An 18,231-nucleotide genomic window follows, 5' to 3' on the forward strand; every position below is an offset into this window, starting at 1 on the left:
CATTCTCATCATTCAATCATTCATAATTTCAAACTCAGCTCTTATGTGGACCACTGATCAAACAGGACTTATCTTCAGATTGTTTCATGCAACCAAAAGATTTTCCTCCATCTCTTCTGGAGTCTCACTGTGACTATGAAAATGTAAGCATTTATTTTTGGTTACCACACAGAAACCGCAATTATTTATTCTTCTAAATATTCTAAATATCAAATCAAAATAGTATCTTAGTATATTTTAGAGGACCTGCTTAGCAAATGCAGGCTTTTTAATAGTGATAAGTGTAGTCAGATTTAAAAAGATTACATTTTCTGTCAGGTATGCTTCTTCCCCTAATTATTTTCCCACTATAAGAGATATGTAGGGAATGAATATTGAGCTAAAGTTAGTTAATTATCCAGTTGAGACATTTTAAGGATTGTCATTATTATGGCCTTTGATCATTTTTTAATTTACTTAAAATATATTATTCTACTTAAAACAATATTTGTTTAAATGAGCAGCACCACCTCATTTTGTTACTTGAACTTTTTCTTACATTTACATAATATACTATGAACAGTTACATAGCGCCTTCATGCCAAGGGCCCCACAAATTACAAAATGGTCTGAAAACAGCTCTATTAATATGCTGCCACCTCTTGGTACACAGAGTTGGGGTAAGTTACAGTTCTGACTGCCAAATATTTTGGAAAGAACCACTTGCCTTATCTATACAGTGAAGATAGAATGCTTGTTTTTAAGGTCATTTAAGAAAGCTTCCCTATAGGGTATGCTACATGTTAATCTACCTTTGAAATATAAAGGGGTCAGTCAATGATGTTGGAATTGAACCTGTGATTTAAGTTTTCTACACTACTAAGCCATTAAATATATTTTTTATGTTTGTACAGGGCATACCCGACGAAAGATGGATTGGACAAACTTGGAGCACTTGGGTTATCTCTACATTAGGAGTTGCTCTACTATACACTTACATTTTGTTTGGTATGATTCTAAAGTCCCTCTACATGTGCATGTAAAGGCACTATGGATTCTAAAGTATGATGCAGACAATTGTGTCTCTTCCCATTACACAAGGTGTGCCACTGCTACTTGTACCTGGACAAAACAAATGTCCACACTCATTTGGACGTGCTCTCAGAGTTGGTAACATGCCACTGCAGCATTCAACTCCTATGAGTAAAGTTTCTCACAGTCCATACTTTACTTTAAGGAGGAAGCAGGGGCCCAGAGATCTATTGTCTAATATAGTATATTATCAGATGTGCTAATTATCTTAAAGCCATTTGGCTTCATCAACCCAATATGGTCATAGCCATAATTTCATTATAATTAAAATTGTGTAATACTTGTAAAGCAACAATGGCTGATGTTCAGCAACAATGGCTGATGTTCAGAACAAGTTAGATTTCTTAAGTGGGTGACTGACTTAGTTTTTATGAGACACTTCATACACTGAAAAAAATCAAAATTATATGGTTTGTTAAATAACTGTCTGCAACTTTGCACCCAATATTGGCTACTCAACTAATCTGAAAAAATGCAGCACTTAAGGAACGCATTATTATGATGTTGGCAGACAAGGTTCTTTGGGTCTTCCTATGTCCTAAAGACCAACATAGCTACAACCTATACCCTTGATTATGATGTTAACACATGAAGAAAATTACATTGTTAATAGTTCTAAAGAACCACATGTCTATTTTAGTAGGTCATACCCATTCTTGTACAGGCCAATAAGGATCATTAAACACTAACAGGTCTCTGAGACCTTCTTCAGAGTCAGTGACATTGTAGACTTCACTAGGGATCTCATTTTCCTCCTGTACAAGATCTGCAGGGCAAAGGAGGCAAATGAACTATGAAAAATATAATCACTGCTTTTACGGTTGCTTTTTTGTTATAAAAACTCCATTTATTTAAACTCCATTAAAAACCACATTTGACTGCCAAAAGCAAAAATACATATTTCTGTTATGTTTACAATTTTTCATTTAAAAGAAAAATGTTCTGACATTTGTTTTGATAATAATATTTTAAATATTTGCCATGCTTTACACATATTTTGATGATCTACAGTAATTGATTAACAACCTGAATCCTGCAAATTCAGGCCCCTACAAATTTACAGGGAAAATTTCAAAAGGCAGTGTATGATTTAGGACCCCAACTCCCATTTTCAGAAGTAAATTAGGCACTCAAGGCCCAGATCCAGGTATTTTGGCACCTAACTCATATTAAAATCAATAGGAATTAGGCATTTAAATCCTCTGAAAATTTTGTTTTATTGAAGCTAAATGTTACCAAAAATCAAGAAGATTTAGTCTCGTACGGTGTCTTTATACATGCTCGGGGAGGGGGGTTATTGAGGAGGAGGGCAAATCCTAGGAAGGTGTGGGCCCCCAAGGCAAATGAACCTGTGTGAGGCCCAGATGTAAAGAAGCCAGTGGAGGCAGCAGCAGGGGGGTGGGGAATGGAGATGTGGTGAGAGGCCAGAAGCGAAGCCAGCAGCGCCGTGTCACCAGCACTAAGTGGGCCCTGGAGGAGGGGCCGTGGCCACTCCATGTGATGGCCAGAACCAAAGGGGTTAATGAGCAAATTATAACAAAAAAATTTGCTTCTTGAGAGCATCTAGCAATAGCATAATAGTTAATATTAGCTAAGGCAAAGCTTGCAAAATTGTTTCCTGCAAACGTATCCTGTCTGTCATAAGTATAACCGTAATGATAAAATTAACTGTCTGTACCAATCATAAGACTAACATAAGCCCCAAGAAGTGGAACTAGAAAACAAAACTGCAAATTTCAGCTGACCTAACAGTTTTTGCTTAAAGGTCAGTAAAAATGACAAACCTGACCACAAGGTATAAGTAACACATTTCAAAAAATTCCAAAAGGAAGTAACCAAGTAAGCTGAACTTAGGCAGAGAAAATGCCAGTCTCAGACCCCAAAGTGATGTGGTATGATTTGCTTATTGGGTAAACCCAAGTTTAGGCAGTAACCTATTATAATAATTTCTAACACCTTTTAACCCCATAGGGTAATAGCTGTAGAGTAAGATTGTGAGTGGCTCTATAGCCAACAGATTAGCATAGGACAAGATATAAAGGAACATGCATGTCAGGTGACCAGTAGGAAGGATGGAACAGTGCTGTTCGAAGCCCGGACTCCAGACTCCCAGTGTGAGCAAGGACCAGATCCTTACTAAGGGACCTTCCCCGGTGCTCTCTCCGACCACATTGATCGGGGACACCTGACTTCACTGAATCAACTTGATGTGTACCTGGCACTGAGGGTCTATTGATAATTTGCCAGCCAAGTGGGAACTCTTTGTCAACATGTCTGTCTGTTTTTCTTATCACTGCCAATTTTTAACTTTTATTGCTATATTGTCTGTTTATTAGCTTAACCTTTTTATTAACTGTTATACATGTAAACCGTATTTTGCTGCTAAAACATTTTTGTTGCTATTTTGCCGCTATAAGTAAAATTTATCTTTACTGTTATAAGTGAAACTTATCTTTGCTTCACTCCCAACTCTGCCTCCTCAATCCCAAACCAAACAGCCCAGTGGCTGATACATTTGCAGGGCCCAGTAGGCCTGCAACCAAATTGATACACTCACACTGCCCAGTTGGCCAGTGACAACTCCACCTGGTTCCACGGGGCCCCCCAAAATGTGGGGTCCAGGGTAGTCACCCCAATTCACACCCCACCAGGACAGCTCTGATCTGGAGCCATTCTAATTAGAGCACCCACAGCATCTCATATATTCAGTATGCCATACTTCAAATCGTTGTTCAATGAGCTTTAGTTAAAGTGCCCTAGTTGCCATTTTGAACCATAGGGATGCTGAATACATGAGACACCAAGGCTGCTGGAATGTGCAAATTAACACAACCAGCAGACTTGATTAATCAAGTCTGCTCTGACATTTACTAATTAACAGGTGTTGAAGCAAGCATTGGACACATTTTTAGGTGTCCATAGGGGCTAGATTTCCAAAGGTATTTAGATACTTATTGATAACACTAGGTACCTGTTGTTTTTGTTTCAAAATATTAAGTCTCTGTTGCACATTGAAACAAGTGGGAATTAGCACCCATTACCACCCAAAATCCTAACAGTACTGTTAGACACCTAAATCCCTGTAAATTTCTGCCCCAAAATCTCTTTTGTAAATGTTACTTGTGGTCCTAAGTCCTATAAGGATTTTTGAAAATTCTATTCTAGTTCCAATTCTGGACTTGGCTAAAAATAATGGAAGAATAATTTTCTCAAAATATTTTCCTTACAATTCTGAGTTGAAACAAGAAACAGAGAAAAGCACACATTATATGATGACTTCAGAATTTTTTTAAAATGGTTTGGCTTGCATTTGGTTTTAAAAATGGAGAAAGATCTGACAGTAGAAAAAGTTTAGATCAGCAAACTAGTTTAATACATTCTTATCATAATTTCTGAGCAAACTTGCCTCATTATGGAGGTGGATAGATAAGAGCTAAAAGAAAGAGATGTGATCCAATATCACTGTGATCAGCTCCTTTCTCCTTAAACTACCTGCCCTGTCTGTAATTGAACATGAGGACCTTGAATAGACCTCCTTGGTTATATATGGATGCATCAGTGACTTCCCTATTTACTGTCACCCTCATATCAAGGGACCGCCACCATTACCAATCTTAAATGGAGTTAGATTATGAGCACTTTGAGCACAGAGTGTTAGAGTTCACACCCCTAAATGATGAGAAGTACATATTACAAGGATTTATATATAAAGTCACACTGTTAGAAGACAGATAATATGAATGGCGGACACTCTCTTGCCAGAGTTAGAAGGAAAATTAAGGTGCTGTATTAGACAATGTCACAACATAATAGACAGCTGGCAAAAATTCAGTTTTGTTTTCTGACTTCCAAGGAAGTGACAGGGTTTTTTAGATTGGATCCCACCATGAATGCATCTACCCCCATCTCCTTTTCTTTACTCGCATAGTTCTTTATTCTTGCTTCTGTGACTGACTCACAATTATTTTCTAAATTTCTCTGTAAGAGATCTAACGTGCTTAGCCATATAAGTGAAGAATTCCTCCTCAGTAGCAAAATTTTTGGTTCCTTGCAAAGTTACATTTGATTTTTTTCCAGTACTGTCTTCTGAACACACTGACCTTTGGTAAGCCTTGTCAAGGGATGCTGAGATATAAAGAACAACAGGTTACCACATAATCTCTTCTTGTTAATGCCTGTTCCTGAAGAGCACTTGCTGGCTTAAAAACAGATTTGACTGACCCAAGATTAAGAAGTCCCTTTATAACAATTACTCTTCTTATCTCTGAATAAAATGGATACCAAAGCAATATCTTCTTGAAGAATTCAGATTCACAGAACTAGAAGGTAAGTATCAAAGGACTACATAGTAAACACTATATAAGATGTTAAACTAATCCCAAGAGCTGCAGCTTTAAAAATAGGATCACCATCAACATATTTGATTTCTATTTTATAATAGATGTTTTGCAAGTAATTTCTGAGGAAACCTGGGTTACTACATAATTTAGGCTTTATAGGAAGTTTTATACAAAAGCACATAAAAACATGAAGAAATCCCTCTAATATACTTGTGATTTAGGGGAACATTACCACATTTACTTGCATACCAGATAAGATATACCAGATACATGCCACCAGATAAGATACACACCCTGACTTCAGAAGGCAAAGTAAAGAAATAGTATTTTTTTCTTGCCAGCAGCATAAACACAGGCAGCTGCAGTAGGAGGGAGCAACAACCTGTTTGCTCCATTAGGCCCCTAGCTGCTGGCTGTCTGTGGACAATTCCTCTTGCAGCATCAGCATATGCAGCAGCACCAGGATAACCCTTTAGCATATGCAGGGTTACAGTCCCATTCCTCCTCATCTCATCATTTCACTTTATTGAAGGGAGGCCCTCAAGCTGGTGGGGCAGACTCTGCTGCTGCAGCCATATTGGAGCTTAGCTGAGCCCTGACATACCCTCAAGGTGCAGCCCTAGCAATGCAGTATGCACTGAGCCAGCTCTAGCCCAAGAAGAAGCCTCAGCAAGGAACAATTTTTAGCACATTGTTCAAGGGAGAGTCTAGAACTTCTTCACAGTAACAATGGCCAGATTTTGGAATGGGCTTCCAAGGGAGATGGTGCTCTCCCATACCTTGGGGGTCTTTAAGAAAAGGATGGATACGCAACTGGCTGGGGTCATCTGGCCCCAGCACTCTTTCCTGCCTAGGCAGGGGTTCAGACTCGATGATCTGTTGAGGTCCTTTCTGACCGTGGCATCTATGAATCTATGAACATTTAGGCCTTGGCTCCATTCAGTAAAATACAGTTATTGAGTTACTGAATTATGTAATGAGGGCTATTCACGATATTGTCCAGAATGATCAACAGTCTTAGAATAAGTCTGGAAGCCTGAAATCTTTAGAAAATAGCATCAGTAGGTGTCACATTAACTCATCCTTTTCCTTCTGCTCTTTTAAATTTTTTCCCTCCCACCCAGCAAGCCTTGAATAGATGAAGGAACATGGCACACAGACAGAAGTGACAATTTTTACCCAATATGGTCACAGAAAACAGTTTATAGCCATGACCAAATGCAGGTTCATGGCTGCAGACAGCTTCAAAATTGGCCAATCCAGTGAAAATCTGACCCTCACTGCATGAGGGGTCAAATGAGGACTTTTTCAAAACAGACTATCTTTTGTAACTTCTATCTGCACTTCCTCCCAGCCTTAAGCTGTTTTTAGAACAGAAGGGGGGAAGGGGAATGGAGGGAGTTAGGTCTGGGAGTTTTTCAGCCCTTGCTGGAGGGCAGAGTCAATGTATTGCCTTCTCAAGGGGAGGGGGTCCATTTCACCCACCCTGACCCACCCTTGGCTGGGGAACCCCTAGAATGAGCTCCCTCTCCTCCCATTCTCCCCTCCCATTTTGAAACAGGAACAGGCTGGGAGAAAGATGGGGTTGTTGGTGGGGAAACTGGCTGCAGGCTCCCAGGCAGAAGCTAGATTGCCCTTTCCCCTGCAACCAACAGTGAACTTCGGTTTGTTCCACGGATCATTGCAACTCAGGTTTTGCAACTTCCTGCAAAACCTTTTCAGTTACAACAGGGAGTTGTACTTCTCTTACCCATGGTATCAGATACAGATGTTAAATAACATTATGTGAACCTTCTGCTTGAGTTCCAAGTAATAATCTTTAAAAAATAATTGATAGAGGTAGAGTTTTCCTTGGATCCATGTGCTGTACCATCCCCATGTAGGAAACACCAGCAAGGTCCTAAGTATCGCTTAGACTGCCCTTGAGCCAAGATGGACAGAGCTCTGGTAATATTTCCAGACTACAAAAAGGAGAGAAATATAAGGTCTGGTGGAACTTACAGATTGAGTAGATCCTGAAAATAATCATTTACAGCGCTTAGCTAAAAGCAGGCAGCCTGGCCTTCCTTAATTTGAATGTGGCTTGAGGTAAAATGAAGACAGGTTAATGACCTGTGAAAGAAATCTGAGACCAGTGTACATAGTAATCTGCAGTGACAGTTGAAGATCACAGTGCAAAAGAAATGTAAGCACACAGTACAAGAAGGACCACTCCTCAGGCCTGACTCTCCTGGATGACTCTGAATAATACTGTCTTTACCGTGATCATCTAGAGTCCAGTCTTACATAGGTAGGAATGAAGGAAAAACTCAGTACCTTTACGAGAATAAGCCTTAAATGGTTTTTTGCCAGAACAAATGAGTTTAACAGAGGATTCCTTTTGAAAGGTAAGCAAAGACTGTTAATCTTTGAATCACAAGATGGAAAACCAAGGTGGAAGTGTGTGACAGTTTAAAGAGTTGTGATCATTGCATGTATAGAATATGACTGACTTCTGCAGATTTAATGACCTGGAGAATATCTCCCACTTAAGCAAATAAGGTTCACAGATTAAAAATATCTTGTTCTTCTCACATGAGCTTTTTCCTTCTAGTGTCCCCAGCTATGCTTGAAGAAGAACCTAAAAGTCCCATGAAAGTGAATAAAAGGTAAGAACAATAACTGAGATCCAATTATGAACAATTTCAATATACAAAATGTGCTAGAGTTGTGTTGTTCATCTGGCCCTTCATACAGTGGATCTGCTGAAGCACCCCAGTGCATCCATGAGGCAACCCACTAGTATATAAGATTGCGAGTATGGGTTGAAATATAGTTCCCAAGTTCTTCCAGGAATCAGTGATTATATGATAAACTAGAAGAGTTCCCTTAGAATCTTCAAAATATGCTTCATCAGTATATATTTAGGAAGCCTTTAATCTCTGTGTTGACAGTGGTGCAATGAGTCTTCATGCATGAATTTCATGCACAGTTTTGGCCGAAAGCTAATTTCTGCCTGTTATTATAGTTGCTTTTCTGTGAGTAAAAGAATGGAAAAAAAATCAAACACACTGGTTTATGTTAAGAAGTAAGAACCATGAAACATCATTGTAAATAATAAAACAATTGCTAAATTTCAGAAGTATAAAAGACTATCCAAAATCAGTAAAATACTAAGGCACAAAATAATTTCTCCAAAACTTAGGCCATATTTGTTAGTGGTTTAAAATCCTGTTTCTAATTCAAAAGTGTATTTTTACAATCATTTCCAATTCAAAGTATATTTTCACATTTGAGTTCTAGCCCTCAACACAAGGTCTTTTCAATAGCAAGGATGATCCAGCCAAAGGTCATGATCCAAAAAAGATTTACTACCATGTGCTTACCCTCTGATTTCAAAAGGACTTTGATTTCACAGTGTAAAAAGTTAGGTAATAAGTCTTTGCACAATTAAGGCATTCATTTCAGTACTGCAAATAACATTACAATACACTATTTAAAAAGCAAACAAACAGAAAGATTCATCTGAAAATAAAAACTTTAGTTAATTGGGTAAACTAGATCAAATAGAAGAAAGTAAGCATGCCATGGGAATTGAAAACATGAGTTAAATCAAAGAATGTAAAAATGTATCTACCAGGGTTTACTAGAGTAAAAAGGCAAATAAACACTGAGATAATTTGCTTCAAACAATGAAAATCAGAGGTAAACAATGGATAAATCTAGAAAAAAGACTTCTGAACTCAAATTAACTTTGAGGAGATTACAGCCAAGTCCAAACATTTATCAAGGAAAAATAATCAAAGTATATCAGCAATAAAACATTGTTTCATAATTAAAAAGGCCAAAGAAAGTTGTTGAAGGAACAGTCGCAGCATCTTCTCTAGGCTGTGTAATTATGGATTGAACTGAAAGTCAAGTCTTTGGAAGGTAGATGAGGAAGCAGTAGATTTATTTATTTTTCATGCCTGCATTGAGATTCAAAGGTGAAATGATTTTTAAAAATAGTTAAGATAATAAATTCTTTCTTGAACCCAAGTATAAGTCACAGCTGTGCTATAAGCACCATCTTGATCTGCTCTTATTGTACACTACACTTCTTTATACTCTTTTTAATTCATAGGAGTTCAATCAGTTTATATGGAGAATTTGTTCAAGTACTAGACTCCTGCAGTCTCCTCAACCAATTATCAGAGTACACTTGTTCCCCTGAAGAGATGCAGGATTTGAGCAAAAACTGGCAAAGCTAGATTACTCACTTGCACGCACAATGACTTCCTTGGGAAATACCTCTTCATCTTTTCTCCATATTCCCCTGTGTAACCTATATAAGATATGTCAAAATCACCCTTGACCCTGGGCTGGATGAGGACCATGGGACTTCTCTGTGGGCTGGATCTTCATGACTAGCAGCAGCAACCAAAGTGACAGCAACTTCAGAGCTGGGGTAGAGACAGCTGCAGAGACAGCAGCAGGCTGGGCAGTAGGGCTATGTTGGCAGTGCTGACACTTGCCCATCACAGGTTGTGTTCAGTGGGGCCCAAGCATCCTGGATTCAGTGACAAGTCCCACCCACTACTAGCCACATCCCTAAATTACATGGTCTACCGCTACCCACTGGGCTGGATGGAGCAACAGCAGGCTGGAGCCATCCCACAGTCCATATGCTTAACACCCCTATTTTCTAGGATAGGATTTAGGATGCAACAAAACTAAAGGGAAACTCTGGGATGTGTAGGTCTGAGAGAGAGGCTCTGAGCCTGACTCAATGGGTTTCTGAAGGAACCATTCAAAAAGTCAGCCAGAAAACTTCTGGTTTGCCAGTTGTCCTGACTACCCAGCCAAACCCAGATCTCTTCAAGACAACTGTGGGTAATGGTAGATGCTTTACTTACCTCACTGGTATATTGCTTTTCTTTTCACCTTGTAATTTTTATGTTGCTATACTTTTAATCATGACAAATGCATATATGGTATAACTGCCCTTAATGTGCCTGTCTTCAGCTTCCTCATGCCCCACAAAATAAACCTCAAGTTGTAGCAAAGAACCAGTGATATAATTAATCCTAAAAGGGCAAAACCAGTTAGGGATTTTTTTTTTACCTCAGTGAACTTTAACCTGCATTAGATCTTTTATAGGATGAGAAGTGTACTAAAACATAGCATGATCTTTATCAAAGACATATATAAACAGGGTTCTTTATCTGAAAAGACAATGTGAGGGCCTCCTCAATTACCAGTTATTCTTATTTTTCTTATTGAAACTTTCTAGTTATTCCTTTCTAGTTATCCTGTCACTTTACTGAACATTATGTGTAAGATTTAAGCACAACCATACATACCTTACAAATCTGAAGGGAGCCAGTTTTGCAGCACAGGAAATGCTACTCATGGCATTTTCCTATTATGCAATATTTTCTTAAATGATACGTATTCACTGGACTCTGCCACTGCTGCAGAAGGGAAAGAACACATCTTCTTCACAATCCCAACATTGTGCTGTAGGAAAACCGGCTGAACATAGGCAGTCTGAGTCAGCCAATTAGAGCTGCCCTTTGCACTGATGCCATCTGTCACCAGATGGACTATGGGAGCCTGCAGAGCATGCTGAGATATGTGCAGGTCTCCTCCCTCCTGCCCCCAGCTGCAGTGTCAGTACTACAACCTCTCCGCTTTTTAGGTTCTCAGCTTTTTAATGGCTGTATGCACAGCTCAGTGTAACTTTCTCTACCAGGAGAACAAACCTGAGATAATTCTTCCAGATTATTTGATTGAGTGTACTCATCCTTAGTTGTACAGAGTTAATCCCCAGTGATAAGCTTACTTTACTTTTCTTTTTAGCCATACTGATCTAGTCCTCAAAGGATTTCTCTTGCAATAGTAATTGCAATTAGAATAGTAGCTTCCCATTTCTTTCTGGACTAGTTATTCAAAGACCAGTTCACTACAAATTAAGCAACCTTCAGCTTGTATTTCCAATAAAATTTTACTTTATAACATTTTATACAGCAGATATGCAGATGATCTGAAAATACCTTTTTTCGCATTTTTGACACATCTCTAAAAATGGATTATACTTTCTCCTTGGGGCAATAGCCAACCAGCATAATACAAAGCAGTCCCAAGGCTGCTCTAAATTATGCTAAGAGCTAGAACAGCCCTCAGCCAGCCTCAGGATCTTAAAGCCACTTTTGCCCATGACAACCGTCAATCTTCAGTTATTTTAGCCACAAATGAAGATCCAGCTCTAGGTCTCAATCCCAAATTGCTTGCAACCTTAAATAATGTATCATTCACTATGACTTCTCTTAAGTTTCACTATGGTTTCCTTAAGTATAATGAGCAAAAACTAGTCCATTAACTAGCAAGATGTGGGATTGCAACAGCAAGAAGTAGAATGTTTTCTATGAAAGTGAATTCATTAGATGCAATAATGTTGTGTTCTTTCTACAGCTAAAAGTCTATGGCAGTATATTGCTAGGTTACATATAATTTTGGCTTAGTTCCACAAAATGAACAGTAGAACTGCCTCAATTTAATTACCACCCCATGAAGCATTCTGACAGCTCCAATGCAGTGCTTAGTAAGCATTTTGCCTCAGACAGCTTGAAGATGTATTGTAGCACTGAAATTACTATACGTACCATGACTTGTTCTGTCATCCTACTTTGGGAATGCAGCATGGTTGTCTCTATAATGAGCTGTCTGATGTTCACCCATTTCACCTGTAGCAAACAGGAGTAAAATGTAAGTTACCATAAGTTGGCATATTAGTTGGATACAAACAAAAATATTCATTTTGCAAAAGATTTCATATTCTTTAACCTATCTAGACAAGCTCAATACATAATTTACTCATATTTTCACATTTGGTGTTGAAAAACATTTTTCATTTTCTAAAGTTTTAATCATAGGTTAATATAGCCAAAAAATAATTATTACTTTCCTTCAGCACCCTATATGATCCTGATAAGTATATCATGAAATACATGATATGGCATGCATAAATGATAACATATGCAGGAATATAAATAGTACATATGTAAAATGTAAATACTTATAGGAGGACATGTGTCCTGTTAAATACAATTAACTATTTGAGAGAAGTAGAAAATAGTTTTCACAGCCAGTTTCAAGGACACAATTTTGAATAAAAAACACTTAGTAGGAGTCTCCTAACAGGAAGCTCCAAACCTACTATGTTTAAATAGTGAATACTTAGTAACACTTCTAAACTAAAAATATTCTCTCTCTTTCCTATTGGAAGGTTCTATATCTTTGTCTTTGGATATTAATAATTTCACAAAAATCAGTCATTTGCAAAGAAAAAAGGATTAGATCATAACTAAAATCTAAGGTGATCAAACACTGTGTGAAAACCTCTGTAGATATACATCCTTAAAAATTAAGGAGCTCACTGTTGCATTTTTAATTATGTAGCCAGACTCTTTCCTAATAGGTCACATTAACCATTCCTAACTAAGGCCTTAAGTAAATCATGCAGGCATATGCTTAGCTCTTAGCACTGAAGCCACTGGAACTTCTCATGCACTTAAAGGCAAGGTCCAAATCACAACAGTCAGTAAGAAACTTCTCATTAACTTTAGTGGACTTGAATCAATTTAATCATGGACAGAAGGATAGATGCTGAAGTCTAAGCTCCTCTCTAGGACTTTCCCAGACCGTACTGTTATTAAAACACAACAGGAAATATACCAGGAAGTCTAAAACCAGGCCCCTGAAATAAATAGGTAAAATCAAGGATCTAAGCTTCATTCTGTCTTTTACAGATATTAATGGAAAGTGTGATTGTCTTTGCAATAGACACTTAAAAACCTAAGTGGAAAGAGAACACCTTCAAGCACCTAATTTTAGGTACCAGAAGGGCACATCTACATGTCACCCTATAGCGAAGCAGCAACGCGCTACACTGCCGTACAGCATGCTACGGTGATGTAGTAACCAAGCAGGTCTACACATGATCGCCAGCTATATCACCATAATGGCACACTCCAGGTACAGTGCACTGCTATGGCAACATAGGAACAAAATCTAACCGTGTGCCATGCACACGGTGCAGTAACCACCCATAATGTGCTGTGCTTTAGAAGGAAGTACTAAAGCACAGCACCTTAGCAACATCACTGTACAGTGACATATAGACATGCTCAAAGATAACTCACTCAAGAACCTTAACTGTGCTAACATGGCACAAGGACCTGTTATACCTCTACTTTTGCTTAAATTATGAAAAAATCTGACATGCACACATACAGAACCAATGTTGGGACCAATCCATAAATTTCAGTTTCAGAGGCAATGATGTGTGTGACAAATAACTTGGTATTTCTTATTAAAAATCTTTAGAACATTAAATATAAACATGCAAGCAAAGGTTCTGCATTTCTGTTTGGTAGGTGTTGGCTCCATTACAGACATTCACTTCATTTAACTACATTAGTACACACCGCTTATTATAGGAGAGGGTTATTTCTCTAACTTTATTTTTTTCCTGTTAATTTAAAGATGAACAAAATTCCACTTCTCCCCCAGATACTTCTTTTGAGTAAGGGACACCAACAGAAATGCACAGTCCCTCCCTCCTCCCTACCTGAGATAAACAAGCTTATCAAAATAAAGACACATCAGGACTTGGAAAGCATTTTTCCAGTCACTATTACTTGAAAGCAGGAGTTTTTATTCAAAAAACCCCATAATGTCCAAGAAGAAACAACACTCTGAACAGAGATGAAAAATTGTAGATTACTTTCACAACCTATTATTCTACAATGGACAAAATATCCACACTCTAGCTAGGCTTCTTTGAAAAGCATATTTTCCTTTTATATAAAGATAAAAAGCAAAGCTTTCAGGTCAGGGGCTATAGGGGAAAGAGCTAATGTCTCCATGTGCTTTGATGTTACAAGTAGTTCTTCGTTACAGAAGTGTATTAAAGCTACTAGTAAACTGAGCCAGCATATTTAATAACAACCATCTTCAATATGGTACATGGAATATTCTGTACACAACAGAGGAAAGAAAGCTTATGTGCATTATGAGAAAGTAACAAACCTTTATTTTAGCATGCTAACATTACTTTAAAATATGGCATAGCTAAAAGGTAATATGTGATTTATGGATCCCATAGGAAGACCTTTCTTTATAAATATATCTGAAACAACTATAGACAGCAAAACAGGATTAAGTGTTCCTCTCACAGTGAAATGTAACATACATAATAGGTTTTCTACTGGTGTATAATGTCTGAAAACAGCAAATTTCAGTCTATTGAGTGCTAAACATAACAGTGATGATTAATAGCATATGGTGTCACTGTTCCTGTTGAAGCTGAAGGCGGTTCTATAGGAACGAATCTAAAACAACATAGTTTAATTCAGTTGTCTTTCACAAACTCTTAGGAGTGACAGCTGAGGGACCCAATCCACTAATGCTAATTTGCATGTTAACCAGCCTCATGGAGCGCTTTACCTTACAATTTTACCTCAAGAAAATATACCTGGAAATATATCTGAAAAACAAAAAAATCAATCTACCAGTAAATACAGTAAGCATGCTTTCATTGGAATGCAGTATATGTCTATGTAACAGTAACGGATGCATTTAGAAATGTTTATGGAAGCACTGTACTTTTTATATCTACATAAACTGAAACTCTACTATGAGTACTGAGTCTCAAATTTCAAAAATCCTCCTACCATGATCTATTTTTATCCAAGTAAGCCAAACTTATAGATATAGGAAAATGCAATTTCTGATAGAGTTTTAAATACATCTGGAAATTAATTTTGCTTGCATATTAATGAAGTGCTAATTGCTCATTGAGACCAATCTTTATGTACCTTACACTAATTCTATTTGGATATTGTGCAGTTTGTATATTGATTTACAGAGACAAAAATAAGGAAGGCTGTCCACCAAAAAATATCATCTAGTCAGCAATGTTCATTAAATTTGACATAAATGCAGTCACACTGACATTGGTGTGGGGACAAGCACAGTCAGAGTTTCATGAGCAGTCATGCCATAGTGGCTTTTTCTGCCAGCACAGTTCACAAACAATCAGATTTAGGAGCTTTTATAATAGCTCTGGGTTCCAGCCAGCACAATACAGCAAAAATCGTCAATAGAGGAGATGCCTATAGAAGAAAACATTTAAGTTAACAAACCTTTATGAAGACACTGCACTGGGAAGCCTATCTACCAGGATATGAGCAACAGCGAGAGAAATTAGGGAGACAGAGTGGGATTAAGAAAATCTGGGATGACAGTGGCTGGGCACTGAGGGGAACCAGAAGAAAGAGAAACTGAGAAAAGCTAGACAGTCCTCTGAAGATTTGTCTTTCCCTCCACACTATGCTCATTCTCATTGTTTTTAAAATGAGCAGGGAAAATAGAAAGGAGAAAAAGGAATGAATTTGGTAGAAACAGGTAAAGAAAAGAAAGACTGGGGAGAGGCAAGAAATTGGAGGAAAAATGTTATTTCATAGATTGTGAAGCTGGAAGGGACCTTGGAAGATCACCGGGTCCAGCACCCTGCACCAAGCAGGGAAGATAACTGGGGGTCAGGTGACCCCAGCAAGGTGACTGTCTCCTCTTGAAGATGTCCAGGGTAGGTGCTTGCACCACCTCTGGAGGGAGCTTATTCCACAGTCTGAACACCCTGACTGTGAAGAAGTTTTTCCTAATGTTGAGCCTCAATCGGTCTTCCAGGAGTTTTTGGCCATTACTCCTAGTTTTCCCCTCGGGTGCCCTGATGAACAGTTGCTCACTGAGCCCTTGATGTACATCCCTGGTGTAGGGGTAAGCTGCTACCAGGCCCCCTCTCAGCCTTCTTTTCTTCAAGCTGAAGAGTCCCAGTTCCCTCAGCCTTTCCTTGTATGGCTTGCCATGTAAGACTCTGATCTTACGGGTGGCTCTTCTTTGGACTCTCTCAAGCTTGCCCGTGTCTATGTTAAAGTGTGGTGCCCAGAACTGGACGCAGTACTCCAGCTGTGGTCTCACCAGCGCTGAGTAGAGCGGAAGAATCACCTCCTTGGTTTTGCTGGAGATGCATGGATTGATGCATGCCAGAGTATTATTTGCCATACTGGCTACAGCATTGCACTGCCAGCTCATACTCATACTGTGGTCTATTATTACCCGAGGTCCCTTTCATTCATGGTGCTAGTCAGTTTGGTGCCACCAAGCCTGTAGGTGTGTTGGGGGTTGCCTGTAGGTGTGTCGTCGCTAGGTGGAGCACTTTACATTTTTTGACATTGAACTTCATCAGATTCTGATCCACCCAACTTGATAGCCTGTCTAGGTCCACCTGTATCTGTAGCCTATCTTCAAGCATGACCACACTACCCCATAACTTGGTGTAATCTACAAACTTGACCAGTGAGCTCTTCACAATTTAGAGGGAATTTGAAAAAAGAGGGGGAGGAAAAAGCTACAGAAAATAAAGAAGAACAAGCTGTGAAAAGTTTTTAAAAAGTGTAAATGTTTAACAGGGAGGAAGGAAAAAAAAGTCAGCTCTTGATCTAGCCCTTTCCATGCTGGGTGCAGCAGTATGGAGGGAGGATGGAGCCACTATTCTCCCAGGCAGCTGAAGTATAATTATTTGTTTGATTTACATGCTAACTTACCTAACAATAGTTGGGTATAGCTTACAGCAAGAAAACAAAATAACTTGGAAAATAGGAGAATGAACAAGAGAACAAAGCAAGAGAACAAAACTACTTATAAAAATTGAGTAACAAAATATAACAGACACTCTCCCCACACAAGCCCACAAACAGCCTCCCAGCCTAAACTTGCTCTCTAAGTGCCTTTGTAAGGTTTTTTAGAGGTTCCAGAAGATTTCGAGGTTGAGGCTCTGGTAGAACTAAAGGGGAGGGAAGTTGCAGAGCTGAAATGGAATGACCCCTTACTCATTTATATGACAAATAGGATCTAGAACCAGCTTTTTAATTAAATAGTTCCATAGTTTCACAACTTCCAATTTTATCTTTGGAAATATAGTTTATTTTAAAAAGCATTTAGGTAATGTGACTGGTTGAATATCCATGAGAAAATGTGTTCCAAATGTATGTAAGTCACTCTCATGGATAGCAATCTCATCGTTATATCTAGTTTCTGCTTGATTTATAAATGTTGGAGTCCAGAAAATAACATGGGCTCCACAATGGTATGAAATCACTTGATATATTTCTCTTATTTAAGCCTTTCATTTTTAATTAAAACCATAGCATGGTTCAGAAATGAAGTGGTGTTTGATTTTCTTTGTCATGCATTAAATTATATTCATCCTAGGATAACAGTACACCCCAACAGGCTTCTGATGAGAAGTCAGTATGGATACTGACTTCAATAGAATAGAAATATAGAAACTTCAGTACGCTGCTTAGGTATAAGCTCTAAATAATATACACATCTGATGATTTCTTAAGGCCTTAAGACAGAGAAACCTGATTTTAATGTCTGTTCCAATGTCCAACAAGCAGTACCTTAACGTGCAAGTAATGTCAAGACTTGGACTAAGGTATTACTTCAGTATTAGTAGGTTCATTAGACTATAGTCTTACAATAGTAGATTCTTTGACAAGTGAGGTAAATGAAACATTAAATAGTGTAATGAAGGAGTAAGCAATAAAAGCAATAGAAATACTAGCAGAATACATGTTTTAGTATCAAGAATATCAACAGTGTCAAAAATACTGTTAGCTATACTTTCAGTAAGTTTTTTCTCATACATCCCAAACAACTACACTTCAAAGAAATAAAATATCACAAACCAAGGCCATAGACAGACATTAATTTCTACCAGAGGCTGGAAATT

The 18,231-nt window shown here is 38.2% G+C and overlaps 1 long non-coding RNA gene across 1 annotated transcript in view; it reads right to left on the bottom strand.

Moving 5' to 3' along the window:
- Positions 1-50: 50 nt before the first annotated feature.
- The window catches only part of LOC109299662, a 473,863-nt gene continuing 455,682 nt past the window's right edge, over positions 51-18,231 (bottom strand). The window contains exons 5-7 of the long non-coding RNA XR_002097949.1: positions 12,035-12,115; positions 1,722-1,837; positions 51-133 (exon numbers count right to left, since the gene is read on the bottom strand). This is a non-coding gene — a long non-coding RNA (uncharacterized LOC109299662). The remainder of the gene's footprint in view (positions 134-1,721; positions 1,838-12,034; positions 12,116-18,231) is intronic.

The sequence above is a fragment of the Gavialis gangeticus genome, unplaced genomic scaffold (genome assembly GCF_001723915.1).
Source record: "Gavialis gangeticus isolate Ggan-Ray unplaced genomic scaffold, GavGan_comp1, whole genome shotgun sequence".
Classification (NCBI taxonomy): Eukaryota; Metazoa; Chordata; order Crocodylia; family Gavialidae; genus Gavialis; species Gavialis gangeticus.